The sequence below is a fragment of the Macaca nemestrina genome, chromosome 11, assembly GCF_043159975.1.
Source record: "Macaca nemestrina isolate mMacNem1 chromosome 11, mMacNem.hap1, whole genome shotgun sequence".
In the NCBI taxonomy this organism is placed as follows: Eukaryota; Metazoa; Chordata; class Mammalia; order Primates; family Cercopithecidae; genus Macaca; species Macaca nemestrina.
The window spans coordinates 94955690-94983534 of record NC_092135.1 but is presented as its reverse complement, the minus strand read 5'-3'; the positions used below and the strand labels follow the sequence as shown (position 1 = coordinate 94983534).

Genomic DNA, 27845 nt, shown 5'->3' with positions numbered 1-27845 from the left:
ATTGATTGATAATTCAGCCTTAGCTCAATTTTTTTTTTTTTTTAAAGAGTTAAGGACTCACTCTGTTGCTCAGGCTGGAGTACAGTGGCATGATCATAGCTCACTGCAGCCTTGAATTCTTGGACTCAATGAACTTCTTACCTCAGCCTCTCAGTTAACTGGCACTATAGGTCCACACTACCACACTTGGCTAACTTTTTAAATTTCTAATTTTTTTGGAGATGGGGTCTTGCTATGTTGCCCAGGCTGGTCTGAAACTCCTAGGCTTAAGCGATGCTCCTGCTTCAGCCTCTCAAAGTGCTAGGATTACAGACATGAGCCATCACGCCCAGCCTTTAGCTTGATTTATCCCTAAGAAGCACCACATCTGACAGTGACTTAGGTAAAGGCTCATCTGTTCGTTTTGTCAAAATTTGGATTGATTTCATTCCCCTCCTCATGGCAGAAATAATGCTGTCTTTCCTGTATTCTTTTCCTTCTGGGCCCATTTTCCAGCCATTCTTTCAGGTGGGTAGAGCCAGGAGACTGAGTTCTGGCCAATGGAATATGAGCAGGGGTGATGCAACCATTTTCTGGCCTTGCCCTGATGAAATCTCTCATGTGATTATTTCCTCTGCCTCTCCTGGGTTGTCCACTGGATCTAGCAGAGGACCCTGAGGTCCTGGGAGATGGCAAAGCCACTGGAAGAAGAGACCTGAGGCCCTGAATGACTACGTGGAGCACAGTCCTCCGCCAGTGCCAGTTTGCTTCCCACTGTAACATGAGAAAGAAAGAAACTGTTACTGTGGGATACTATGGAGATGAAGGGGACGTTTGGTGTAGTCGTTAGCTTTCCCGATTAAGATACTGTCTCCTGCTCCCTTTTCCCATTGGGTACTGATAACATGCCATAAAAATACTTTTTAATTTTACTCTTCTTTGGTCACTCTGGTGACCTACACATGGCATAGCCTGGGGTAGACCCCATCATAGGCAGTTCCTGTGACAGAGTTATGTACCTTCCTAGCTCCGCGTGGTTTGTCTTTTCCAAATCTTTATTGGAAGGGGTGAGTGTTTGAATCTCCTTTCATCCGGCCCTTTGGGACTAGTAGGACCATAGTCACAATAAGGAGTTCTGGTTACAACCCAAGCAGAAAATGATTCCTGAATGTTGAGTTCATAGTAGCTCTATTCCCCACACAGTTCAAATGGTGACACTCTTAAGGCAGAGGAAGAACAGTCAATCCTTTTATTTAATTTTGGCAAGACTGCGGTTTACGGTGCTCTGGGGAAATGCAGCCACAGATGTGTCAACCTTTAAAAAAATTCTTGGCAGTCTAACCTTTAAGTCATAAACCTAAACACAGACAATACATCCCTGAAAAAAGCTCGTGTTGGCTGCATCGCACACCTCTATCCCACCTTCCAAGATCATCATTCCGTCTTTGCTTGTGAAATGCAAGCTCTATTTATTTTAATCAGTATTTATTTCCTAGATGATCTGGGTGCGTTGTGATTTTCAACATGGTTGACAGTTTTATGATTAGCTCAGCAATGACTCTACTATATATTATTCACTCCCAAGGTATGAATAAGCACAAGGGAGTTACTCCTTTCCCATTCTGCATCGATGTTGGACCTCTGTCAAGAAGCATCATAGAAAGGTGGCACATGGACACTGGAACCCTACTGCATGGGCTCTAACTTCAGTTTAGCCTTGTACCTACTGTGTGACTTTGGGGAAAATTACTTAACCATACTGTGCCTTGTCTTCAGGAACAAGAGCAGTACCCGCTTCCTAGAGCAATTGTGAAAACCAAAGGGGTTAATCTGTATATAGACTTTAGGGAAGTGCCTGGCACAATATAAGTGCCTATAAATATTATCTGTCAATATTACTAAAGGACAAACACTATGTTTTCATATATTTTACTCACATAATAATCAAAAGGAGAAACCAGTTATCATTATTTAATTCATTAAGTCTTCAATCTTCCCCTGCGCTTTTAAAAAACTTAATTAACTAGAATTATTATAACTCCTTTTGGGGAAAATTTCTATTTTTACACATACACAGATAGGAAAATGTATGAAAGTATATCAAAAGGTTAACAGCATCATCTCTGGGAGGTTTGATTATGAATGATCTTAATTCATTTTTATATTTTCCTCATTTGGATTTAATAAGTCTCTATACACATTACTTGTAGAATTTTAACAGAGCAAGGAACTCAACTAATATTTCTAGCACTTTCAGAGAATATTATTCATATTATATTTGCATGTGTTTTGTGTGAAATTTCACATCAAGTATTTTATGCCTGTACTTTTTGTGATTCTTTCCTCCTGTGTTTTCTCTGTTCAAGTGAACACATCAGTAGGATCAGTGATTTGTCATGCACAGACACAGCACATAACTCCACATTTCATGTAACAGATCTTTTTTTTTTTTGAGATAGAGTTTCGCTCTTGTTGCCCAGGCTGGAGTGCAATGGCACAATCTCGGCTCACTGCAACCTCTGCCTCCTGGGTTCAAGTGATTCTCCTGCCTCAGCCTCCCAAGTAGCTGGGATTACAAGCATACACCACCGTACCTAGCTAATTTTGTATTTTTAGTAGAGACAGGGTTTCACCATGTTGGTCAGGCTAATCTCAAACTCCTGACCTCAGGTGATCCACTTGCCTCGGCCTCCCAAAGTGCTAGGATTACAGGCGTGAGCCTCCACGCCAGGCTGTAACTGCTCTTCAAATAACTTTGATCTTTTGTTTCTTTCCTTTGCTTGTGGTGTCTGATAATTCTGCTAATCAGCTGGATCCCTGCCAGCCACCCTAATTTAGTTGTAGGACATAGAGCTAATACCAAGGGGACCAACTCTTGCTTCTACCTTGAAAAATACACTTAACATCTGGGGCCCCTAGAGATGAATGATTGCTGTGCCTGTGACAGAAATGTGAGGGTGGTTAACTAGAACTCTCACAGTCTACCTGATCTTACTCAAAGTCAATAAAGAATTGGACCAGGTCAAAAGGAAATCTCTTGGTGAGAAAGGGAAGAGTTTGAAAATGTGCCTTTAGTAATATTTCTGCCTCTGTCAGGAGGGAGAGCTCGTGACTCAGGTAGAGTAATGATGACCATCTCTTGAATGATTTCTATGTGTCACTGCTTTAAAAATCTGTTCCCAACTGTTCACTACAACCCTGTGAGGTAGGGGAAGTAATGACAATAACAGCTACGATGACAGCAATAACCAGCAGCTAACATTTGCTGAGCACTTACTATATGCCAGCCACTAAGCTAAGCTCTTTATGTAATTATCTAATGTCAACCTTGTCAAATATCCAAGATAAATCCCACCATAATTCCCATTGTACAGTTGAGAAGACTGAGGCTCAGAGAGGGAAACTGACACAGCTAAGATTTGACTCCGGGTCTGTCTGACTTACAGTTGGGGTGTTAATCATGCTATTATATTGCTGAATCATTCTATAATCAGCTCTTTTGTTTTGGAATTTAGTGCTGAATGTTTTAATTTATCTGGTGATACAGATTTCTTTTCATCTTCTTTGTTCTTTCTTAATGAGCAGCTTATTATAAGTATGCTTTTATATAAATTATCTCTACATTTAATTATCTCTTTATTTGGTCTTCATAACCCAGCCCATGGGGCAGTCAGGATAGGTATTATCTGAGCTTTACGTACAAGGAAAATGAAGCCCAGAGACATGGACTTTTCCCAACACACACAGCCATGAGTGGCAGCAGCAGGGCTGGAATGGATGTCTTCAGATTCCTGGTCCAGTGATCCTTCAACTCTCCCATCGTTCTGATGCCTTATTCTCACAAGTCCGCTGTCTTTTTCTTCTTACCCCCAAAGGACTTTTATTTTTAGTAAAACAAACACTTTTTGGGTTATTTTTAAATAGTTTAGCAGAATTGGGATGTGCACATAGGGTGGGGCAGAATATGCAAAGGAGATGGCCCTTGAGGAGTTTTCACACCTTCAGTCATGTTTACCAGGAGGTGTTCACTAAACCCTAGTTGGTCAATTATGTTTATTCCTTTCCAGAATCTGGGAAGGGGTCAGCAATGCAATGGGACACCCAGTACTTAGGAGCCTGACCTGCTTCCGGGTCCCTGCACTAATTCTGCAGTCCTCGGTCCAGCACTTGCTGAAAGCAAAGCTTCAGACCACCTGTCAGCAAATTATTCCTTCCTCCAGAAGTTGCCCTGAAGCCATTTCTTTAATGAAGGCTTTTAGTTCATCACTACACTGGAAATTCAATTTACCACCGAATGAAGTTTTTTAGAAGAGGTTGTTATTATTTCCTTTAAAGAGAAGTAGCAGAGGACAGGGGTTGGCAGAAGCAATAAAGAAAACCATTAATATTGATTGAGAATTAGGATGTTGTTTTCTGATGAGGATGGCAGGAGGGAGGTGTGTTCCAGCCCACAGGGTGATATGCAACCTGACAGCAGTGAACTCCTAGGGTAAAGGCAGCAGTCAGACTCGCTGTTAGATAACTGGTCTCTGGGAGCTCCCAGGGAATTGGGTTCATATTGTGGTCCCTTTTTGGAATCAAATTCTGAGATTACATCTCAGAATCTTCAGGAATGTCACTTAATAGCTCTGGTCCTCAGCTTCCTTACCTGTGGAATGAGGTGGTTGGACTAGATCAGTGGTTCCTGGCGTTCACTATATATCAGAATCACCAGGGAAGCTTTTTTTTTTTTTTTTTGAGACGGAGTCTGCTCTGTTGCCAGGCTGGAGTGCAGTGGTGCGATCTCAGCTCACTGCAACATCTGTCTCCGGGGTTCAAGCGATTCCCCTTCCTCAGCCTCCCAAGTAGCTGGGACTACAGGTGCGCACCACCATGCCTGGCTAAGCTTTTGTGTGTTAGTAGAGGCGGGGTTTCACTATATGGGCCAGGATGGTCTCGATCTGCTGACCTCATGATCTACCCGCCTCAGCCTCCCAAAGTGCTGGGATTACAGGTGTGAGCCACTGTGCCTGGCCAGGAAACTCTTAAGAAATACTGGTGACTGGGCCCTATCTGATTTAAATGAATGTAATTGGTGATTAATTGTCTCTGATTTAATTGGTGTGGGTACACCCTGGCATCAGTATTTCCAAAGGTTGTCCGGGGATTTGATTATGCAGCTTGTGTTGGATCAACTCTAAGACACCCTCTAGTTCTAACATTCTATTTTAAAATATATATAGTTGGTCTCTAACCAAGGGATTTATAGATGACACAGCAGCTTGTAAATGCGTTTACTGTAATGAAGAACACTGATCATTTTTGTCTTGGAAGACAGGAAAGTTATTAAAGAGTTATTGAAGCTATGCCATTGATTTGTAAGATAATTCTCCAGGGAAAGCCATAAAAGGCTTTTTTTAATGAGACATTGAAGTTTGGGAGAAAGATGCATAGAGAGTTTAATATAGCCAGAAAAGAGGAATTATTTGTTTTTAGATAATTGGAAGTGTTTTCTCTCAGAAGTTTATGCTTGGAGAATTTGTTCATCGGCCTAGAAGAGAATGTTTGGCTTGCAAACTATTTTTAAGGTAAACAGCAATTTCCACCCCATATCACCTTTTAAGTCCAATGGGAAAAAGTTATGTTTTGATGAATGCCAAATTATTAGGTCTGTTTCTGGGTTAAAATTCCAGTCCTTACAAAAGTAAATTATTCTTCCTTGGAAATCAGATTACCCAAAACCAGATTTATGTTTAAATGTAATGCAGTGCAGATTGGCCAGGCATGGTGGCTCACGCCTGTAATCCCAGCACTTTGGCAGGCCTAGGTGGGTGGATCACTTGAGGTCAGGAATTCGAGACCAGCCTGGCCATCATGGCGAAACACTTTCTCTGCTAAAAATACAAAAATTAGCTGGGTGTGGTGGTTGGCACCTGTAATCCCAGCTACTTGGAAGGCTGAGGCAGGAGAATCACTTGAACCCGGGAGGCGGAGGTTGCAGTGAGCTGAGATTGCACCACTGTCCTCCAGCCTGGGTGACAGAGCGAGACTGAATCTCAAAAACAAAAAACAAACAAACAAACAAAAAAAACAACAAAAAAAAAAACCAGAAAAGAAAAAGAAAAAGTAATGCAATATAGAAACATAAGATTAATTTAATGTTCTTATTTACTTAGTTTCAAATTATTAAACCTACAGGAATTGGGCTAAATTGTTTTTTGGTTTATACTCGGATAGCAAAAGAAAACTGGGATGTGTGGCATAAATCGAGTACCAAAGCTTTCCACATAAGTCCTTTCTGTTCAAATCTTTGGTCTCTCAGATCCACAAAGGCAGTTGTCATTCACCCAGAAGTGGGTCATAGTAAATCCAAAGCCCAAGGTCATCTCCCTCCTCTTCCTTTTCTCCCTCCCCACCACACACATTAAAAGCTTTGGCGATATAATCCTCTTTTGTGTCAGAAGAATCTAGACAAGATTCTGAACTGCTGTGCTCTTCCTAACAGGAAGTCACCATTTGTATCTATGAGGAACTTCAAATTTGTTTTGATTTTTTGAGCCTATGATCTATAACAATTCTGTAATTCAACCAGGAAACATGAATAATAAATGATCTCATGCTGTATCAGCTATAAGCAGATATAATTAGAAAAGAGGTGCTTTAGAAACAACCAATGTTTATCGTCATTACCAGCCCTTCACCCTTTCTCCTAGAAAAGGAAAGAAAATTGAGTCATTTGTATTTTAAATCCCATGGGGCTTAAAAAATAGATATATTGGGTGTTAGTTATGCTATACAAAAAAGCGCAACAAACCGAAAAGCGTAATGAAGAAAACAAAAATGACCCTAAATTCATCACCCAGTTAATCATGTATTAGAAATTTAAATATCCAAAAAGGGGAAAAAAGACTATTCTCTAGATATCTACTTTTAATAGAGAGATTGCTATGAAAATAAACAAGGGCAATCTGCGATTTTTGAAGAGCATCTCTTAAGACCATCTTCCTCTACTCCTTATTCAGGCTTACCCATTGGGATAAGCTCAGAAAAGCTGTATTTGGTCTTAATAATGATGCCTAAAACATTACATAATTTTAAATGCTGTATCATTAAAATTATTATATTTACAGGGAGGAAAAAGCCAATTGTGGATACAGTTGATCAAAGCTGATTTCCCTGTTTCTGCTCTTCTATTTAATTTTTCTTTTTTTTAAAATCTCTGAGTGTCTTCAAACTATGGTCACAATTTGAGCCATGGAGGGCCACTTCCATCAGGGCCATGTGGTGGTGGTGCTTTTTGCACACTGCCTGATGAAGCCCAGGACTCTATTTACCTTCCAGAATGCAGAATGTCCTCAGGGAACAGTTTGAGGGACCAAGATCCTTTCCGTAGATGTGACCGCCCCTCAGAAACCAACATTTCATAAATACAGATGGAAATTTCTTTTTAAAAATGTATTCTGTGACACATACAGACATGCATCTACTTTTCGGGGTTTGTTTATACCTTTGTGGAATCGTGTTTTTATTTTCCACATCCAGTAAATATCTTAAAAGTTGTTTTGTCTTGTAAAAACTTTTCCGTTATATAAGTAATAGGTGAAAGCACACCACAAATAGATGTAGCCATCAAATTACAAATGTTAAAACCTGAAAGTGACAAATGTAGTGAAGATATAGGTAAACAGGATCTCTCACACAGTGCTCCTGGGAGTGTAAATTGTTACAACTACTTGCAGCTATTTGGAGATAGGTGAAGCTGTGCACACCCCACAATTCTAGGTTGTGATGTCCCTTCTGGTTTTATTCCCTGGGAAAAACTTTGCATCTGGGTAAAAGGAAACTAATGCCAAGAGTGCTCATCAGAACATTGTTTGTCATGAAAACAAACAAAAAGGAAACAAACATACTGACATGGAGAAATAACTTGTGGTATTTTCCGTGCAATGGAATACTATACAAGGGTGAAAATGAATGAACTAGCAATGCATGTATCAACATGAATAAATCCCCAAAACATAATAATATTGAATGGAAAAGGTGAGTTTCAGAAGGATATATATGCCCTCTAATTCCATTTATGTGAACCTTTAAAAGACTACATTATTTATGGTCATAAGTCCATCCACTAAATATTTTAAAACCTACATGGGATTGATAACTACTGATATCAGGATAGTGGTTTACTATGAAGTGGAAGGGTAGGTAATGGGGCTGGGGCTTTGCTTGGATCTTTAATGTTTCATTTCTTGATCTGAACAGTAGGTATATGGGTGTCTGTAGCATTATTATCTACACTGTTTTGTATGCTTCAAGTATTTCATAGTTTAATAATAAAAAATAAATCAGCCGGGTGTGGTGACTCACACCTGTAATCCCAGCACTTTGGGAGGCCGAGATGGGCGGATTACTTGAGGACAGGAGTTCGAGACCTGTCTGGCCAACATGGTGAAACCCCATCTCAACTAAAAATACAAAAAGTAGCCAGGCATGGTGGCACATACCTGTAATCCCAGCTACTTGGGAGGCGGAGGCAGGAGAATCACTTGAACCTGAGAGGTGGAGGTTGCAGGGAGCCAAGATCATGCCATTGTACTTCAGCCTTGGTGACAGAGTGAGAATCCGTCTCAAAAAACAAAACAAAACAAAAATCAACTACCTTGAAACCCTGTTGTAGTTTTATCAAAATAACAGCAGCAAACAAAAAATCAGGACTAAGAGAAGGAAATCTGATGGAGGAGCATGAAATGATCGGATTGTCTAAAGGAACCTGTTGAAAGCAAACTCAAACAGAATGAGCACAGCCCTAGATGATGAGGATGATGCCCTTTCTCCCACACTTCTCCAGAACCCTTATTTTGTGACTGTCATACCCACTGAAAGATCAACAAGAGGAAAACAGAGGAGAGAGGACGTGTCCTTAGGCCAGAGGAAGGTCTCAATCTTCCAGAAGAATGAGGGCAGAGAATGGTTTTTAAAGCTGCATGATCCACCAGTGATGGGGAGCTGAAGGCTTAAATAAAACTTCCATCTTCTTGGAAGTTTTTGATCTTTAAAGAGAATATTTAGTTCCCATTACACACTGTTCTTGGTAGTTTTGTTTTGTCTCCTGCCTTCATGTTTTCAGCTATGGCTCAAGAAGTTTAGGAGCCTCCTTCCCTACCCTCCTCCTCCTCTTCTTGTGTCTGCTTACAAGGCACCAGTAGGTACCATGGGGGATAAAGAAAAATAAAAGTACAAAGCAGATCCTAGTGAGCAACTCCAGGACACAGGGCAGTTAGAGTCTCACGTTATCTGCCTTAGGAGACCAGTCTCTTGGTCGAACTTTTATTTCTCCTTTTCCTCCAGCTGCTGTTCTTAGCTATAGCAGAACCACAGAAGACAGTATTTGAGTCATTGAAGCATTTTAATGTTAGGATTTTGGTATAGGATGAGATCTTAGCCATGGAGTGCAGTAGAACATTTTACAGATGGCAGAAGTGAGATTCTGGTGATAAAGTAGCCTCACCCAAGAGGAGGAAGAGCCCAGAGCCCAGCTTTCCCCCGCTTCACACTGGGTGCTTTCTGTGACTCCAGGTTGCCTCTCTGACCCATTGTGCTTTCTAGTCCTCACCTTTGGCTGATCATATGTAATTTCTTTCCATGTCTATCACATCACACTCTGGGACTTCTTGAGGTTATCTCCAGTGAAAAGAGACATATTATAACATAGGCTGTCCCATTACCAACGACCTTCTGAATGAGTGAAAGATGACCGAGGGTGGTGAAGGTAATGCATTCATATTCTTAGGGAATTTTCCCTGGAAGAGATGAAAAGTTGAGGCAATCTAAGTTATGCCTTAGCAAGGACTTTATTCCATGTTTTAGAGGCTGTGACGGAAGTTTGAGGTCAAGCTTACTAGTCAAAGAGTAACTAAAATATTACATTTAAAACGATTTCCAGCCTAAGCAACATAGTGAGATGATGTTTCTTCAAAAAAATAAAATATTAGCTGGGCATGATAGTGTGTGCCTATAGTCTCAGCTACTCAAGAGGCTGAGGTGGGAGGATCACTTGTGTCCAGGAGTTTGAGGCTACAGTGAGCTATGATCACTCCACTGCACTCCAGCCTGGGCAACAGAGTGAGACTCTGTCTCTGAAAAAAAAAATTACCTTATCTAGCAGCTATTTTTTTTGTTTGTTTGTTTTGAGATAGAGTCTCACTCTGTCGCCCAGGCTGGAGTGTAGTGCCGTGATCTCGGCTCACTGCAACCTCCACCTCCCAGGTTCAAGTGATTCTCCTGCCTCAGCCTCCTGAGTCGCCAGGATTACAGGTGCGTGCCACCACACCTGGCTAATTTTTGCATTTTTTTAGTAGAGATGGGGTTTCACCACATTGGCCAGGCTGGCCTTAAACTCCTGACCTCAGGTGATCTGCCCGTCTCGGCCTCCCAAAGTGCTGGGATTGCAGGCGTGAGCCACTGTGCCCAACCTCTAGCAGCTATTTTTACGATAGCTCAAATAATGTTAACTTAGGAGAGTATGTTCTCCAATTTTTTTTTTAAATGACTTTGACATTATATAATATAATCTTAAAAACCCACCAGCATAGCAAATTATCAGTTCTAAGCCTACCTGTGAGTCAGCATAAAGTAGATTCCTGAATGCCCCTTTAAGAAAGGATGTTTTTTTGCCCCCAGAAATACAATCAACCTGACATAGGAATTAATTGAAGCATTCATTGTCTAGCTGTGGAGCCTCCCCACGAAGGTAAAGAGTATCTGTGATTGAGTCTGGCTATCAAGCAAATGACCAGTGTCTACCTATGACAACTCTCTGTTGCATTTCCTTCTTTAGATCATTTTTCTTGTCTTGAAATACACAATGACAATACTTTGATAAGTGGAGAAAAAGGAGGAGAAATAAGAAAAACCTTCCCGTTATATGGAGAACCCATTTTCTAGGATAACAACTACGATACCAAGAACATTATAGTGGCTAGTCTAACTCCTTATTGGATCATAACACTGTAGAATTTATAATAAAATATTTAGCCATATTAATGACAGAAATTTCTTTCCTGGAGAAAATTGGATATAATGTTATTCAAATTTAAATATATGGTAAATAAGAAATAAAAACCGTGAGGGAATTAAGGCCTGCCACAAAGAAAGGATTAGGATATGACTATTGTCTTTGTTTTACATTTAAAAATATTGTGCGCTTTCGTTCTTATAAGTTTTCTAGATTACTTTCAAAGTAACTTGCGTAAGGTTTTCTGCTGACATGAAAAAAGTGATCTTGAATATTCTTCAATTAAACTTTTAATAAATTATTTTTATATGTAAGGTTAATATGAAGAACAGCCTTCTACAGCTTGTTAAAATAAAGGGATATTTTTGTTTGAAGGCATTTACTCACTCTTGCTACTTCCTTCGTATTCTCTAAGGCCTCTTGTGCCTTTGGAGATTTGCCCTTTTGGCACAATTCTAATTTTCTTTGTAGAATGTCTTTTTCCCTTGGGAGGTGAGATTCGAGCTTCCTTTGCATATTGGCGCTTTCTCCTATTACAAATATAAAAACTAAAAAAAATTTCCGTGATTTACATCACATGATCCATCTGGTGAATTATTTTTCCTGCTCTTTGCAGACCATGATTGTCGTTGGGAATCTTTCATTGGTGTCCCATTTGCTTTCACGGTGCCAGAAAAATTTTGCTTTATTTATCATTTTTAAAACAGCTCTCAAAGCCCTTCTGAATTTCTTACATTTACTAATGTATATGATGCATGTATTAGTCAGGATTTATTTTTTGGACGCAAGTAACAGAAATCCCACCAAACTAGTTTAAGCAAAAGTGACTTTATGTTCTGGAAGTGGTCCGGAGTGATGTCATACAGCAATGTTAGTGTGCCTAATGCCACAGAACTATCCACTAGCCACTTAAAAATGGTTTTAAAAAAGTGACTTTAGGGCCAGGCGCAGTGGCTCACGCCTGTAATCCCAGCACTTTGGGAGGCTGAGGCAGGCGGATCACGAGGTCAGGAGATCAAGACCAGCCTGGACAACACAGTGAAACCCCGTCTCTACTGAAAATACAAAAATTAGCTGGGTGTGGTGGTGGGCGCCTGTAGTCCCAGCTACTCGGGAGACTGAGGCAGGATAATTGCTTGAACCTGGGAGGTGCAGAGCCAAGATTGTGCCACTGCACTCCAGCCAGGCATGGTAGCTCACGCTTGTAATCCCACATCCCACCCAGCACTTTGGGAGACTGAGGCAGATGGATCACCTGATGTCAGGAGTTCAAGATCAGCCTGACCAACATGGAGAAACCCCGTCTCTACTGAAAATACAAAAATTACCTGGGTGTGGTGGTGGGTGCCTGTAATACCAGCTACTTGGGAGGCTGAGGCAGGAGAATTGCTTGAACCCAGGAGGCGGAGATTGCAGCAGGCCGAGATCATGTCACTGCACTCCAGCCTGGGTGACAGAGCAAGACTCCATCTCAAAAAAAAAAAAAAAAAAAAAAAAAAAAAAAGGGACTTTATCCCCTCCCATACCAGGAAGTCTAAAGTGGCATCAGACAACTGTGTTTTTTTCTCTATCCCTTGGACAGTCAATGTTTAATTTCTCACCATCCCTTTCTTAAACTCCAAAAGTACAGGCTTTCATCAGTCCATGGAAGAAATATGTGGGAGGTACAAAGTGGGCTGTGGGATGGGTCACGGGTGGCTTTATGGAGAAGGTGGCCCTTCAACTGTAGTTATTGGTTTGGGAGCAATTAAAAGAAGAGCTTGAGCCAAGATGCGAAGCTGGGAAAACCCAGGTAAATGGTTCACTTTGACTGTAGAATGCCCTGTTCAATGGGTGAAGGGGAGTGGTACAGCTAAGATCCAGAAAGGTAGTGGGGAATAGCAGGAAGTCCCACTGGTGTTTCAGACATCCCTGGAGAATGGAGGGGTGTAGGTGAGGACCAGAAGTTGCTGTCTTAAGGAATGCAGAGACACCTGCTCCTGGGAATTTGGAAGGGGAAAAACGTTGAAGAAGAATCATCTCAGTGAACATCTTTCATTCCTTCTATTGGAATATCTTTTTTTATCCTTTCAGGTACAGGATAGTCTTCCCATCTCTCTGCCATTTTACAAGGAAGACCTCTCCTAAAGTACCCCAGACAAATGAGAATCCATCTGTTTTGGTGTCCTGATCTTGACCATTATTCTTTCTTTTTATTTTATTTTAGTGTTTTCATCTTGATTTTCATTAGTAAAAACTCTTATGTAAATACTCGCACTATTGCCCATCTTATTCTATGCATCAATAGGAAGCAGAGGAAACAAATGTTTCAGTCCAGGAGTGAAGGGCTTTGTGGCTGAATGTTCTTTCCTTGGGGGCCAATTACTCCAATGTTTTTGGAAACTCTGTGAGAGCTATGTATTCTGTGCTGAACCATAGACTTTTTAGATCTAGAAAGAACCTCAAAAAAAAATACATACCATCTAACCCATTCATTTAACAGATGAGAAAACCTGGATCCCACAGTTGTTAAATAAGCCTCTCATACGTTTATTACTTCAAAGGATAAAAATCTCAAGGGTGCTCCTTGAGAAAGAGCAGATGAGTAGAACAATTGTAGCTCTGCACAAAAGGGGGAAAATCACCTCTTCTGGACTTGTTATCCAGACATTTTCCTGTTGTTTAATTTCTCAGTTGTTTTATACAACAATTTCAAGTGTTTTTCAGATACCCAATTGAATGTGCTATTTTTGCTGCCTCTCTGCAGGAAAGTCTATTATGTCATTCAAGCGAATACTACTCTTTCTCTAGTTCAATCACTTGAATTTTGGTGGGCTATGAGGACCCCAACATTTTCTACTTTAAAGAATATGGATATGTTCCTCCATTAAAATCCATTTTGGGAGCTATCCAACTTTAGTGAAAATCTAAATCACTGTATGGTTTTTGAGCCTTAAAAGGTGGCTCTATTTTGAATGACATCCTGGTAGCGTTTATATTATATCTGACACCCTGGATATTTCTTTGCTTCTATACTGGTTTTGATGGATTGAAAAACACAGCGCATCAGTAAATAGGAGATAATTGTGATTATTTAGATAACCTAGTAATGTGAGAGATCACTGGACCATGGAAACAAAAGTGGAAAGTAAATGAAATTATGTTTTCATCAGCAAAACCAGACTCACTTGGCAAACAGTGATGAGAACATAGTCAAACCTTTTTCATCTTCAGGGTCCTCTTATAGTGCTGGTGATTTTGTCTGGGAGCTTTTGCAGATCAGCCAGTTCCGCCTTTTTATTCTTGATGGTCACTGAGTCCTTTTTTCCCTTTTCCCCCAAAGGAGTGATTTTCTGTGTGTTTTTGTTTTTGGGGTGTGGGTGTGTGTGTGTGTTGAACCAGTGTTCTTGCTGACAAAGCCAGACTCTGCCTTCTGGCTGTCTTAGATTTCATGGCATAAAGTAGTGCTTCCTGGACGTGGATGCTTGTGAGATTGGAAATGTTTTTCTGCTGGAAAAAGACCAGAAAAGGTAGTTATGTGTGGGCTGTTAGTGCTGTTAGTTATGTGTAGTAATGTTAGTGCAAAATGGAAAGTCTACTGTCTTCCAGTTATAGAAGGGGAAGTGAGAGATGATGACGTGCACTTTGAACTCAGTATCTTAGAGACGGGCCACCCTTGCTCCCCTCCCACAATCCAAATCAATTTCTGAAAAAGCACTCTGGTCAGCCTGGATAATGCACCCAGCCCTGGTGATGAGAACAGTTGAGGGAAATGTATCGATGAACAGTTTCATCTGGATCACAAGGATTTAGGAGGGACAGCTCCTAAAATGGAGGGAGGTAGGACAGACTAAGAAGTCACAGATTTTCCCTGCAGTGACATTGATCCTTTGGTGTGTATTAATTAGTTCACAGAAGAAACTCCAAAGAAATTTGTGGATTACAGGATAGCATGCACTATGGAGGAAATATTGCTGCCCTCCCTAAGTGAAAGACCTTTAGGGTGAAATGACTCATTTCCTCTGTTGAATGGAAGCACCATTCTTATATATTACTTCCACATTAGGACACTAATTTTTGAAAACTATACTAGACTGTATTTTGAGTGATGACTTTGTACCCAGTACCTTCACATGAGTTACTCTCTTGATCCTCACAGCCTCCAGAAGAGGAAGGTGATGTCTTCTTGGTTTTACTAAGACAGGCACCCAGGGCACAGTTGGAGCCAGCAAGGGGCAGAACAAATCCTTGAACCCCGGTTGGTTTGACTTTAAATTTTGTGTTCTTTCCTCTACATCACAGCTGCTTGGGAGAGAACTGCCAGATGCTGCTGTTAATCAAGATTGTGAAGTTGAATACAAACTGAGAAGGAAAGGAGGAGGAAACAGCATCATAAATTTTGACACAAAAGTGTAAAGCTTTTCAAGACCCTCAATATGTCACTACTCCTAGGCTAAGTTTGTTGCCACATAATTAGGCTGAAAGTCCTAATTGCAGGTTGATTTTTAAACCTACATGACCCTGTGCCAGGAGGATTTATGCTGAGACATTTACTTTAATTAAATGGCTACTTAGTGACAGGGCTTAAATATATATCATTTAAAGTGCCAGATAGTTTTTTCAGATACTGGGTCAATCAACGCATTTCATCCTCGTTAACAATACATAGTATTGAACTAGAAATATTTGATTTGATTTCATTTAATTGAAGCCATTTGAGGTCATCAAAAATTATTTGTGGAGATTCTCTCTAATCTGTGGTTTCAGGGATGGGAAAATTGGAAACACATGGATTTACTACCTCACACTCTCCCACTTCAAATGTTAGACCGAGGCATTGGTACCATCTAACCCCCTGCACTGAGAGAAGCTCATGCTGCCAAAACCTTTGGTTTCTGAAGTCTAGCCAATGACATGCAAAATAGCCTTTTCTCTACCCAAAGCAAGAAAAATCTTCAGTTGAAAAATTGGGCTAATGTTGTTCAGTAAACAGAATGAATTAAAACTAGCTCAATTTGGCTTAGATTTTATACATCATCTCAACATAGAAGATTCTGATACAAAGTGAAAAATGAACCATATACTTGCTTTAAAAGTACAGCTGTTCTGGCCTGGAGTGGTGGCTCACTCCTGTAATCCCAGCACTTTGGGAGGCTGAGCTGGGAGGATCATGTGAGGCCAGGAGTTTGAGACCAGCCTGGCCAACATGGCAAAATCCCATCTCTATTAAAAATGCAAACATTAGCCGAGTATGATGGTGTGCCTGTAATTCCAGCCACTCAGGAGGCTAAGGCATGAGAATCACTTGAACCCTGGAGGCAGAGGTTGTAGTGAGTGGAGATTGTGCCACTGCATTCCAGCCTGGGTGACAGAGCGAGACTGTCTCAAAAAAACAAAAACAAAAACAAAACCCAGCTGTTCTTCTAGTACCAGAATTCCAGTTTGGCCTGCCTTGGAGCATCTATTTGGGAACAGACATATGTGACCTTCCAATCCATGACTTTGCTTCTGTTGTTGCTGCTGGGATCGTCAGGCTTCTGTATTCTAATGACTCTTTTAAAATTCCATTTAAAATGCAATTTCATGTAGACATGTGTTTTCACGTTTAGTTTTTATAGCATTTCTTTTCTCTCCCAACTATATCAGTGATAGGTATTAACCGTAACATGTGGTATATACAGATGAGCAAAAGAAAAAAAGAGAAAATAACTTGTAATCGAATCACTAAGAGATAAATACTACTGACTTGGTCTTTTTTCTCTTCCTCTTCCTCTTTATATATGTATGTACATATTTACTTAAAATATAGACTTGCTATCTCATTGTATATATTACTTAATGCAACAAAATTCTTTTTGAATGTTTGCCAGGCACCAGACACTATGCTAGGCCTTGGATATAGTTTTGTTTACTGTTTTTTAAAATTGTCACTTAATGATATATAACAAATCTTTCTCCAAGTCTTTAAAAATTATTTGAAATGACATTTTTAATATCTGCATAATATCCCATCATTTTGATGTGCCATATTTTATTATATCCCTGAGATTGGACAATTAAGCTTTTGTTTTTTACTCCTACAATAACCAATACCCCAATATATACCCTGAACATAAATCTTTGTGCTCATCTCTGATCATTTCCTTATAGTAATTTCCCACAAGAATTTTGGGGGTAAAGAATATGAAAATAGCTATAGCTTATCTGAGGTTGCTTTTCAGTTACTACCTTCATCTTATTCTTTCTTTGTCTCCAAAGTGACTTGATTGCCTTAAAGTGATTCTAAAATTCACCTAGCATTAGAGAAACCTAGACTATACTTTAGAAAAGAGTCTATGTTCCCAAAGACACATATACCCTCTTAAAGGTGCTGTAGTATTCCCAAAGATACATACATATATAATATCTTAAAGTTGCTGTATGTACCTTTTTAAAAAGAGAAAGAAAGAGTTCTAAGCTTGTTTACTTAAAAGGTCTAATAAATCAGATCATTAAAAGTGTGAGAATTGCCTTGTTTATGAAAGCATGCAGTTGGTTTAAACTGGCTATATAAATTGGCCAGATTGTATGAACCAGTATCCAAGAGCTTAGCAGTGTACAGGTCCAATTCCATTATTATAGTTTTATGCTTAGGCTCAGCGTATGAGGCTGATAATGGTGGCATGATAAGACTGCACAGTGTTCAAGCGTATAATAAGCAATGCTTAGCTGGAAGAGAGAAAATATTTATCAGTGCTCTGCTAATGAGATGTTCTTTGTATCATCTAATGAGTTGGTTTTATTTTAGGTAAGGTTAAATGTGTTTGATATGTTTAATAGAGATCTTGAAATAACATGTGCTGAAATCAATTAGAAAAAAAATCATAAAAATTCCAAGTGGGCCCTCTGGAGTAATCACCTTGTAGATATTATTTTGAAAACCAGAAAACTGGTTGGAAGATGATATGCCAAAAATAACCCTGTCTACGTTAAACAGACTTACTTTATAGACCGCTTGTGTAACAAGACGTATGATGCTCTCCTTTGGGAACTTCTCCTTCCTTCAGTCTAACCTTGTTTGGGCGATACACGAGACAGTGTTAGAGAGGTCATAGCTCTCTGGGTGGCTAAGCCCCTATATGTGTGAGGCAGAAGTCTTGTAGAGTCAAAATTACTCTTGAAAATCTCTTTGGAAGGTGCCACATTGGAGGCCTGTACACTATCCCTTGTGGAGGCCAACACAGCCACTTTGGCCTGCAGAGTTGGAGCCGCATTGCTGTTTCCTTGAGCACCAGATAAGAAGTTGGCTTGCATTTAGGGGCCAACTTGTATGAAAAATACGTTTCTTTAAACACTAGAATCCCAGTCAGCTCTGTGAGATGTTCACACTGTGAAAAGCTTTCTGGAATGAGATGCAGAGGAAGCTGTGGGGTCGTGTTTCCTTTTTCTCTCTCACCGTGGGCATGTGATCATTGAGTTCCTGATTGAAGTGTGTGTGTCCGTGTCCACCTCCCTTCCTTGTGGGTGTTAATTGAATTCTTTTGAGCAAAAACATGTCTGGTGTGACACCACTGCAGTTGCTGTGATGCAGAATTTTTACTCAGGTAGACGTACTTCTGTGAGGCCCTGCAGTAACCTTTTTGGTTAATAATCCCTGTAAAAGTAGAGTGGAAGAGGCAGGGTGAACAAATGTGTTATTTTGAATGAATGTGAATGAATCATGAGCAGAGATTTAGTGAGGGCCTGCTATGTGCCAGGAGTTAGGGATATAGTGGTGGCCACAGTGACCCAATCCCTGCCCTTCTGGAGCTTATGGTCTTGGTAGATTCCTGAGAATTCGTCTTTGTCTAGGCAACAATGGAATGACTAGATCACCATTCAATATATAGGGGTTCAAATATTTCGTGCAGAAACATTTTGGGTTCTTGAATAGGGACTGTGTGATACAAGTGGTTTCTCTGAAAATTATCCATGATCTAAGCTCACACACCTACTGGCTGATAAAAGCCAGTTTCAGAGGCCAGATGACTTTTGTGTTTGGTGCCAGTGTGCTCCCCCCGGATCCCTATCTGCCTGGTTGCAAACTCTTAGCTCTAGTACTGCCTGATCTCTAGCATACTTTGATCCACCAGAAAGTCCCTCCTTGTTCCAGTTCCAAAACTGTAGCTTTGCAACATCTCCTCTCCTTCCCCCAAAGTGGTGGTGTGGGGGGTATGTGTGTTTGAGAGAGAGACAGAGAGAGAGAGAGAGAGAGAGGCTCAATGAAGGGAATTTCCATCCATGAGCTTACTGTTGATTACTAGTCCTTCATCACCGGAGTGTTGGTCACAAACCTGAGGAGGGCAAAGTGATTGGAGTCCCGAAGTGCTTGTGCTCCTTTGGCTCTGTTGGTCTGGATCTGTTGATCACCTTTCCTGGGGCTTCTTTGTGCTGCGTTGTCTCCTGCATGCTGCCCCCCACTATTCCTCTTGCCTGAGTTATGGTTTATAACCTGCTGCATCTCCTAATGAACACCTGGAACCTCCAAGTTGGGAAAAGGAGCAGCTCATGGTGCCTGGGGCAGCAGGATGGTGTGGCCCTGACTTGGCCCAAGATTCTTATGCCCCTCGAGGTGGTACCCCTGAGAAATGCCAGGGTCCGCATCACTCGTGGGATCAGCATGATTTTGCAGATGGTTAATTTTTTTAAGTTAGTCAATTAAAGACATAATTTTTCCATTGAAATGAATATGGATATCTTAAGGCAGTGCTAGACTGCAAAATTCATGTGAATGTTAAGTTAAAAATGTATTTTTCAGGCAGACATGCAGGGAAAGATGTTCACTCTTGTCTTCTGTTACAGGTACTTTGGTGAAAGTACCTAGTTGATCCTGGCTCCTTGGCTAAGTTATTGAAATTTTCTGCAGAATGGGGATAGTTGGAGGATTCACTGGGATGTGCAGAAAACACTGAATGTGTGTTACCTGCCATCTCTTCCTGCTCCCCCTTTCCCCACATCATACCCTGGAGGTATCCTGCTCCCTGTGTCACTGCTTCTGTGGCAGGAACTATGCCTGCCTGGTCCGCGTGTGCTGGTTATGCTGCTCCTGGGTGTCCTTGGACCTGCCCAAAGGGCAAATCCTGTGATCTCTTAGAATATTGAGGGTGCAGGACCAAGGAGTCCTTGGAGAGCAGCTGCAGCCTGGGTCATGGCATAGGGGTGGGTAGGATACACTTAGAGAAGAGGCAGGGGGTCCTCCTGGCCTGCTGCCTTCTCTCAGCATGCAGGTGCATAGTGGCGTCTACATACTGTGAGGGAGTGTGTGATCCCCAGGGAAACCCCACTGATGGAGCAGGACAGGACTAGCTTCTAGACACGCCCTCTCCTATATGACCAAACAGAGCACATCCTGCCCCGCATGGATGCCTCTGCCTCATCAAAGGTGGCAGGAGGACATTTGCCCCTCCAGCCTCTCATTCACTGTGCTCAGTTGCTGTTTCTGACCCCCTTTGAAGCTGCCTCTCTCCACAAGGGAGGAATGATATCTGAGCCGAAGGAGGATGACACATGCCATTCCAGTCTGCAGCCCCCTAATCTCTCTAAGACAAGATGTTCCAACAGGTGGGGATGATCCTTCTCTCTTAAGGCCTGCCTTGCATGAGGACAATTTGCTTCCTTCCTAATCTCTGGAAGGAGGTGGCAGAGTCAGACAGGCAGTGGCCTTAAGGAACATTTATTTCTGAGTGTACCAAGTGTGTCTGTGATGCTTCCCCAGAAGAGCCAGCTCAGTGTAACGGGGACAGAAACAAGCTTTGGAGTCAGAGAAATCTTGGTCTGGATGGGGCCTCAGCCCCTCACTAGCTTTGTAACATCAGGCAGATTACTTACATTACTGAGCCTTGGTTTTCTCATCTGTAAATGGAAGATGTTAATTGTAACTCACTCTTAGGGGTGAGGAGGAAGCAATATAATGTATGAAAAGTTCTTGCCATACAGTAGTAGCTCAATAAGTGATTCTCAACGTGTCTCAAGCCCAGCACTGGATTCAAGACAGTCCTTCTTAGGAGGCCTCAAATCACATTTGTTTTCTTTCTTTGTCTCCATTCGAAACACCCAACTTCCTCTTGCTGCTGCTCTTTTTTTAGGAGTCAAGAAAAAACAACCTAAGTAAACATTCTCCACTAAGGTGTGACTGAAAAATAGTCTCCTCATTCACTCAGAGGTGATTTCAACAGGGGAAACTTTAACTCAAAGGAATTTCTGTACATGAACGACGTCTCTTAGGTAGTAGGAGTGGATTCCTGTGGTCTCTGTGCGGTTCCTGGCTTTGCCCATATTCCCCCAAGTGAGGCCTCCAAGTACCCAGTCCCCAGCAGCCCTTAACTTCTAGCTGCAGTCATGTCTTCACTCCCTGTTAGGCTAAACCCTCATCTGATTCTTTGTTCCCGACTCACAAGACAATCTTGTGCTGTGTGCTGAGACAGCATGCTTATCTGTCCATCTTAGAGAACTTAGAAGCAATGTGTTTTAGCTTTTCATGACAATTTCCATAAACTATTCTAGTTCTTAGAGGAAATTAAAGTAGTTAAATGAAAGACCTGGCCGGGCGCGGTGGCTCAAGCCTGTAATCCCAGCACTTTGGGAGGCCGAGACGGGCAGATCACGAGGTCAGGAGATCGAGACCATCCTGGCTAACACGGTGAAACCCCGTCTCTACTAAAAAATACAAAAATCTAGCCGGGCGAGGTGGCGGGCGCCTGTAGTCCCAGCTGCTCGGGAGGCTGAGGCAGGAGAATGGCGTAAACCCGGGAGGCGGAGCTTGCAGTGAGCTGAGATCCGGCCACTGCAGTCCAGCCTGGGCAACAGAGCAAGACTCCATCTCAAAAAAAAAAAAAAAAAAAAAGAAAGACCAATCAACCAATGTTTAATTTTTGTTGAAATTAAAAGTTAACTGATGATATAACTGGTGGATCATCCAGATTTCTCCTAAACTGGAACGGCAAATGGGCCAGCTGTTATTGATTGGTAATGATTGCCTGGACTACTTGAGTGCTGAGAAAGAGTCTAAGGTTGTGCTTATTGAAGATGGAAAAGAGTATCATGCTTGATTAGTCATGTCTGCTAGAGGCACAGGAATGGGAAGTGGCACCTCTGACTACATATTTGTCAGGCCTTTCTCCGACTCCCATCCCATCATTTCTCTGTTCGTTTGCTCTCCCACTTGACAGCAGTTGGGGAATTGAAAGTGTTTTCAAGCCAGGTTTACTCTGGTAAATGATTTAGCAGGGCTGAAGCAGGATGCCAACTTAAACTTGTTTTCCATGGTTATCCATAGATTTTATATTTATCCTATTCTTGGTGTGCATTCACATAATTAAGAGTTGCTATGAAGTCAGAGTTTTTTTATCTCAAGGCTCATAAACAGCATCAGTATTTGGTCCATTTGACAAAACTACTTGGAACATCTTACCTTTTCATCTCTGAACAGCCATGAGCATGTGAACTGTAGGCAAGGAAATGAATTGCATTCATGAATCACTTGAGCAGCACAAAGCAAAGCTTAGAGCTACCTCTAATAGTCTTGCCTGTTATATCCCCTTTGCCTTTATTCTGAATGCCTATTTTCCAGATAGCCTAATGGATGAATCATACTATGTTCTGAGAGAGGCAGACAAACAGCCTGGAGAAAATGGGGCACTAACATGGGATATCAGGTTATTCTTCTCCAAGGTTACTGTTAGAACCCATGTGAAAGCATTAAAGAGAAAGCTATTCTTTTTTTTATTTTTTATGTTTTATTTTTTTGAGACAGAGTCTCGTTCTGTCGCCCAACCTGGAGTGCAGTGGTGCAGTCTTGGCTCACTGCAAGCTCTGCCTCCCAGGTTCACGCCATTCTCCTGCCTCAGCCTCCGAATAGCTGGGACTACAGGCGCCCGCCACCAAGCTCGGCTAATTTTTTGTATTTTTAGTAGAGACAGGGTTTCACCGTGTTAGCCAGGATGGTCTTGATCTCCTGACCTTGTGATCCGCCTGCCTTGGCCTCCCGAAGTGCTGGGATTACAGGTGTGAGCCACTGCTCCTGGCCGAGAAAGCTATTCTTGAAAAATAAGATACCTGGTGTGTGGCACAGCTTACCATTGCCCATTTATCTCTCTCACGGGGAAATGAACCGCCTGGATGTTAGAAGTTGAAGGGCTAATTGTTCTTTCTAGAAGTTTTGCTTGTTATCTCCTATTCTTCTGTTAAGGTGGAAGGAGAGGTGAGTGGATCATCAGGTAAGTCCTTCTGAGAACTCAGAAGAAACCACTAGCCCCCGCTCTGGCCTCCACTTTGTTCTTGCACTATTGGGGCATGTGGGGGGTTGTCATCTGGTATCAAGCATTCTCCACTAGGGCACCTATAGGCAGATTGAGGTCACACTTTTTTTTTTGACAGTCTTCTGTGGAGTTACTTAGAAGATGTCTAAAATGCGTAACAAATCTCAGACCTCTCTTTGAGCAATGACAGTAACATATTTAGAAAGTTTGAGGAAAGTGATTTTTTAAAAGTTCATCAATAATATGTAATACTACGATAAAACCAACGGCCCAATAATAGCAACAGAAGTCCCTGTCACCATTTGGTGTTGCCTCTTCTTTCCTGGCTGTACAATTTATGGAAGGGGGAGGAACACTAGAATTTTAGTTTTAGGAATCCAAAACATTTTTAAAAAGCTGGTTGTGTTGGAGGCTGGCTTGTAAGAACTCATATGCATCTTCCTCATTTGTGTTTTTCTTTGAGTTGCCAAATGTTAAGGGTGGGATTTTTCAACCCATATGAGGCATGATTTCCTTTTTTCTTTTCTTTTTTTTTTTTTTTTTGAGACGGAGTCTCGCTCTGTCGCCCAGGCTGGAGTGCAGTGGCCAGATCTCAGCTCACTGCAAGCTCCGCCTCCCGGGTTCACGCCATTCTCCTGCCTCAGCCTCCCGAGTAGCCGGGACTACAGGCGCCCACCACCTCGCCCGGCTATTTTTTTGTATTTTTTTAGTAGAGACGGGGTTTCACCGTGTTAGCCAGGATGGTCTCGATCTCCTGACCTCGTGATCCACCCGTCTCGGCCTCCCAAAGTGCTGGGATTACAGGCTTGAGCCACCGCGCCCGGCCGATTTCCTTTTTTCTATAACATTTCTGGGTAAGCAGATTTTGACTCAGTGCTACCAATCTGGGGTGTGTGCTCCCTTTTTCTGGTGGACTGGGGAAAGGTCTATCATAATCTCATGAAACAGCACCATGGTGAAGGAAGAAACAAGAAGAGGGTCTTTCTCAGTGATTCGAGATCAGTGGTGAGCTGGTGTTAAGATCAGTGTTTCAAGTGAAAAACAGAAAGGGAAGGGAACATTTTCATTTTCTAATTTATGTTTTTCTTTGCTGGCCTTTGAGATGCCAGAATGATAAAAGATCAGAGGGGTCATCTGAGAGGTCGCAAAAAATAAAAATCACCTCTAAAAGAGAAGCAGCTTAATGTGCCATCCACAGGCACAGCTGTTTAATCGAGGGTGATTATTACACTGGGATGGACTAAAAGAATTAAAAGAATGTTGTGGCTGTGGTTTAAACAATGAGGGCTCTGGTAAGAAGAACGTCCTGGCCTCATTGGCAAACTGGGACTGCAACCTGAATGGAGTTATTGAAGAAATTGATAGCACAGTTTTCAGACACCTACCCCCTTCCCTCCACGCTGTGATTTTCCAGTTTCTTGCTCTGTGGCCAATTTTAGGGTAGATCCAAATTGCTTCTTCAGCTCCTAGCAACAATCTCAAATGCCATGAGAAGAGTTTTAATTTAATTTAGTGCAAGGCCACATTTAGTAAGTTTTTGAGAATGTTTCTAATTTATTAGCTTAAAGTCTTATCACCATTTTTAAATCCATCACTTCTCTTCAAAGAATGATGAATTAAAACGTAGGTAAATTGTTCTTACTTTCCTTGAATGAAATACACTGAGAGCAGACAGTCTGATTGACACTGTCATATATGAACATCAGGGATGTAATTCTGAAGAGTACTGGCTTTGCAATAACTCTTTCCATTTATGGAGTGACTCCTATGCTTAATGACTCTTTGAGAATTGATGATGGAGGAGCCAGCCCTGTACGTCCTTTCCTTACTATGTTATTATTGATAACATAATAAACCAATATGCTTTTTGTTTGTTTGTTTTGAGATGGAGGAGTCTTGCTCTGTCGCTCAGGCTGGAGTGCATTGGCGCCCTCTCAGCTCACTGCAATCTTTGCCTCCTGGGTTCAAGCGATTCTCCTGCCTCAGTCTCCTGAGTAGCTGTGATTACAGGCGTGTGCCACCATGCCTGGCAAATTTTTGTATTTTTAGTAGAGATGGGGTTTTGCCATATTGGCCAGGCTGGTCTTGAACTCCTGACCTCAGGTGATCCGCTCACCTCTCCTCCCAAAGTGCTGGGATTACAGGTATGAGCCACCACGCCTGGCCTTATTTAATACTTTTGAAAGTACTTCCCTAAACATCTTTTCCCTAGCAGAGGGCTAACAGTGTGAACTTCACGGCAGCAGGGACTATATTTGCTTTTACCCATGCTTGTATGTCAAGCCTAGGCAGAAGGGCCAGCACATAACAAGGGCTCTGTAATATTATTTACTGAAAGAATGAGTGAATGAGTGAAAAAGCATCATCTCTATGGTGCACATCTTCTGTTGTGCCACCACTTTTGTGTGGCTTGTCATCCCCTCTTAGCTGAATGACTGCCACAGCCTCCCATGTGTTCCCTCCACCAATCCATTCTCCTCTCCGCAGCCAGTCTGAGCTACTAAAATGTGAATCTGCATATGTCACCCCCTTCTGTTCAGTCTTACTTGCTTCCTGTTTCTCTGAGGTTAGTGACAAGGTCTCAGTGTGGCCAGCCCTACCTTACAATTTCACTCCTTGCATCCCACACTCCAGCCTCTGAACTAGTCACATTTCCCCACACCTGGTAGGCTTAGGCTCCCTCTGATCTTTGGGTCTCTGTAGATGTTGTTGCACCTTCACCCTGGAATCTCTTTTCCCCAGCTTAGTGGTCACCTCCTCTCTGAAGCCTTCCCTGATGACACAAGGCCGTGTTGGGTGCCCCTCCCATATGACCCTGTTGCTCCCACTGTGATGTCACTGTTTACTTTTCTTCTTCCTCTCTAGATTCCAAAGCTTTTTGAGCTTGGGGACTGTATCTTGATCAGTGCAGAATCCCTGCCACCTAATGCATTGCCTGGCCCACCATGGGCACTTGGAAAAATGTTTGTTGGGTGAGAAGAGGGCAATGTGGCATAGTTGAACTATCATGGGATCTGGAGCCAGAAAGATCATCCCAGTGACTGGCAGTCACATTGGGCCATTCCCAAACTCTCCAAGCCCCAGTTTCTTTCTTAGGGAAACGGGGTGGAGGACATCACTTCACAACTCACCAGGTTGTTGTGAAAAATACAGTGAGATGACATAAGGAAAGCAGCACAGGGCCTGCTCCATAATGAGCTCCGGTACATTGTTCTTCCTTTCCTCAATCCCTTCTTCCCTTCCTTACTGGCCAGATAGGTAAAACCCTGGATCACAGGACTAGAATGCCAGTGTTACAAAGATTAAGTGGTTCTAAATCATCTAGAACTAGAATACCATTTGACCCAGCAATCCTATTACTGGGTATATACCCAATGGGGATGCTTTTTAAAAATACTCCTGGACCTTACTCTGTGGTTCTGGGACAGGGTCCAGTAATCTGTATGCTTTGTTTCAAGTTTCTAATGTGCAACCACAATTGGGAGCCTTTGACCTAGTCCAACTTCTGACCCAAAGCAGGAATCCTGGTTATGTAGCCTTTGCTGGAGCACATCAGGGATGGGCAGCTCGCTGCATTTTGAAGCTGTTTCTTGCTGGACAACTGCTCTAATAGAGACCTCTCCCTTATAGATTGTGCCCCATTCTGCTTCTATGAACACCCAGCCTTTAGATCGGGTTCTGCCTTCTAGAGACACATGCATTAATCCACACCATCTTCTACATAGTCATTTTTCAGATACTTGATGTTACTAGTACTATATCCCTTCAAAGGTTTTTCTTTTCCAGGCTAAGCATTCCTGTTCTTATAAACTAGAATTTGTTAACTGGCGCCTGCGGGCTACATCCGGTCCACAGATGTGTTTTGTTTGGCCTGTGGTGTTTGAAAAATATAGTTGAATAAGTTGCCAACATTTGAAAATCAGGGCATTTCACTGAAACGTCTGGAGCTCTGGCATCTCTTGAAAACTCAGAAGATCTGGAGCCACAATTTCAGCTTTGGACAGGACATAAATTCTCCAGATTGTTGCAGCCTCCACCACTCTATACTTTTGTCTAGCCCCCCAACCTGAATCATCATGTCACATGTTTTTAGAGCCTTTGTTATTCTCATTATCTTTTCCTAGCTGTGATCCAAAGTGTCAATGGTCCCATCTTTAAAGAACATTTTTCTTTTTATGTTTACAAAAATGATAGTTAACAATAATAATAAACATAATATTATAGAAAATTTGGAAATTACAAAAAAAGAAAGTATATCTGCCAATAACCCTGTTTAGCATTTTTATACATTTTCTTCTAGTCCTTGTTTTTCTGTGCATATTTATACGCTATGAAGCTGAGATCAAACTGTATATAGTTTCATAGACTGCTTTTTTCCACATTTTCCACATCTCATTAAACTCCCTCAAAAGGTCAGTTTTAATTAGTAAAATATTCTGTTTTATGTATCATAGTTTTTTTTTTTATTGTGGCAAAATACACCTAACATGATATTTACCATTTTAACCATTTTAAAAGGTACATTCACAGTGTTGTGCAGCCATTATGACTAATTCCAGAACATTTTCACCACCCCAAAAGAAACTCTGTATCCATGAAGCAGTCACTCCCCGTTCCCT

The 27845-nt window shown here is 41.6% G+C and overlaps 1 protein-coding gene and 1 long non-coding RNA gene across 15 annotated transcripts in view; one reads left to right on the top strand and one right to left on the bottom strand.

Annotated features, from left to right (window-relative positions):
• Positions 1–27845, top strand: part of LOC105468161 (ankyrin repeat domain 44) — a 325806-nt gene that overhangs the window by 80548 nt on the left and 217413 nt on the right. The gene's annotated exons all lie outside the window — the stretch shown is intronic.
• Positions 630–25998, bottom strand: LOC105468157 (uncharacterized). Of its 9 annotated transcripts, XR_011609944.1 has the most exons (10): positions 25889–25998; positions 22380–22412; positions 20904–21044; positions 20798–20821; positions 19264–19451; positions 17934–18003; positions 15079–15313; positions 9572–9758; positions 8463–8584; positions 630–753 (listed from the first exon to the last, which is right to left on the bottom strand). It is a non-coding gene; the product is annotated as an uncharacterized lncRNA (long non-coding RNA). The 9 variants fall into 9 exon arrangements; XR_011609947.1 differs by lacking the exon at positions 8463–8584 and having other exon boundaries at positions 631–753; XR_011609946.1 differs by lacking the exons at positions 630–753; positions 8463–8584; positions 9572–9758 and adding an exon at positions 14324–14461 and having other exon boundaries at positions 19221–19451.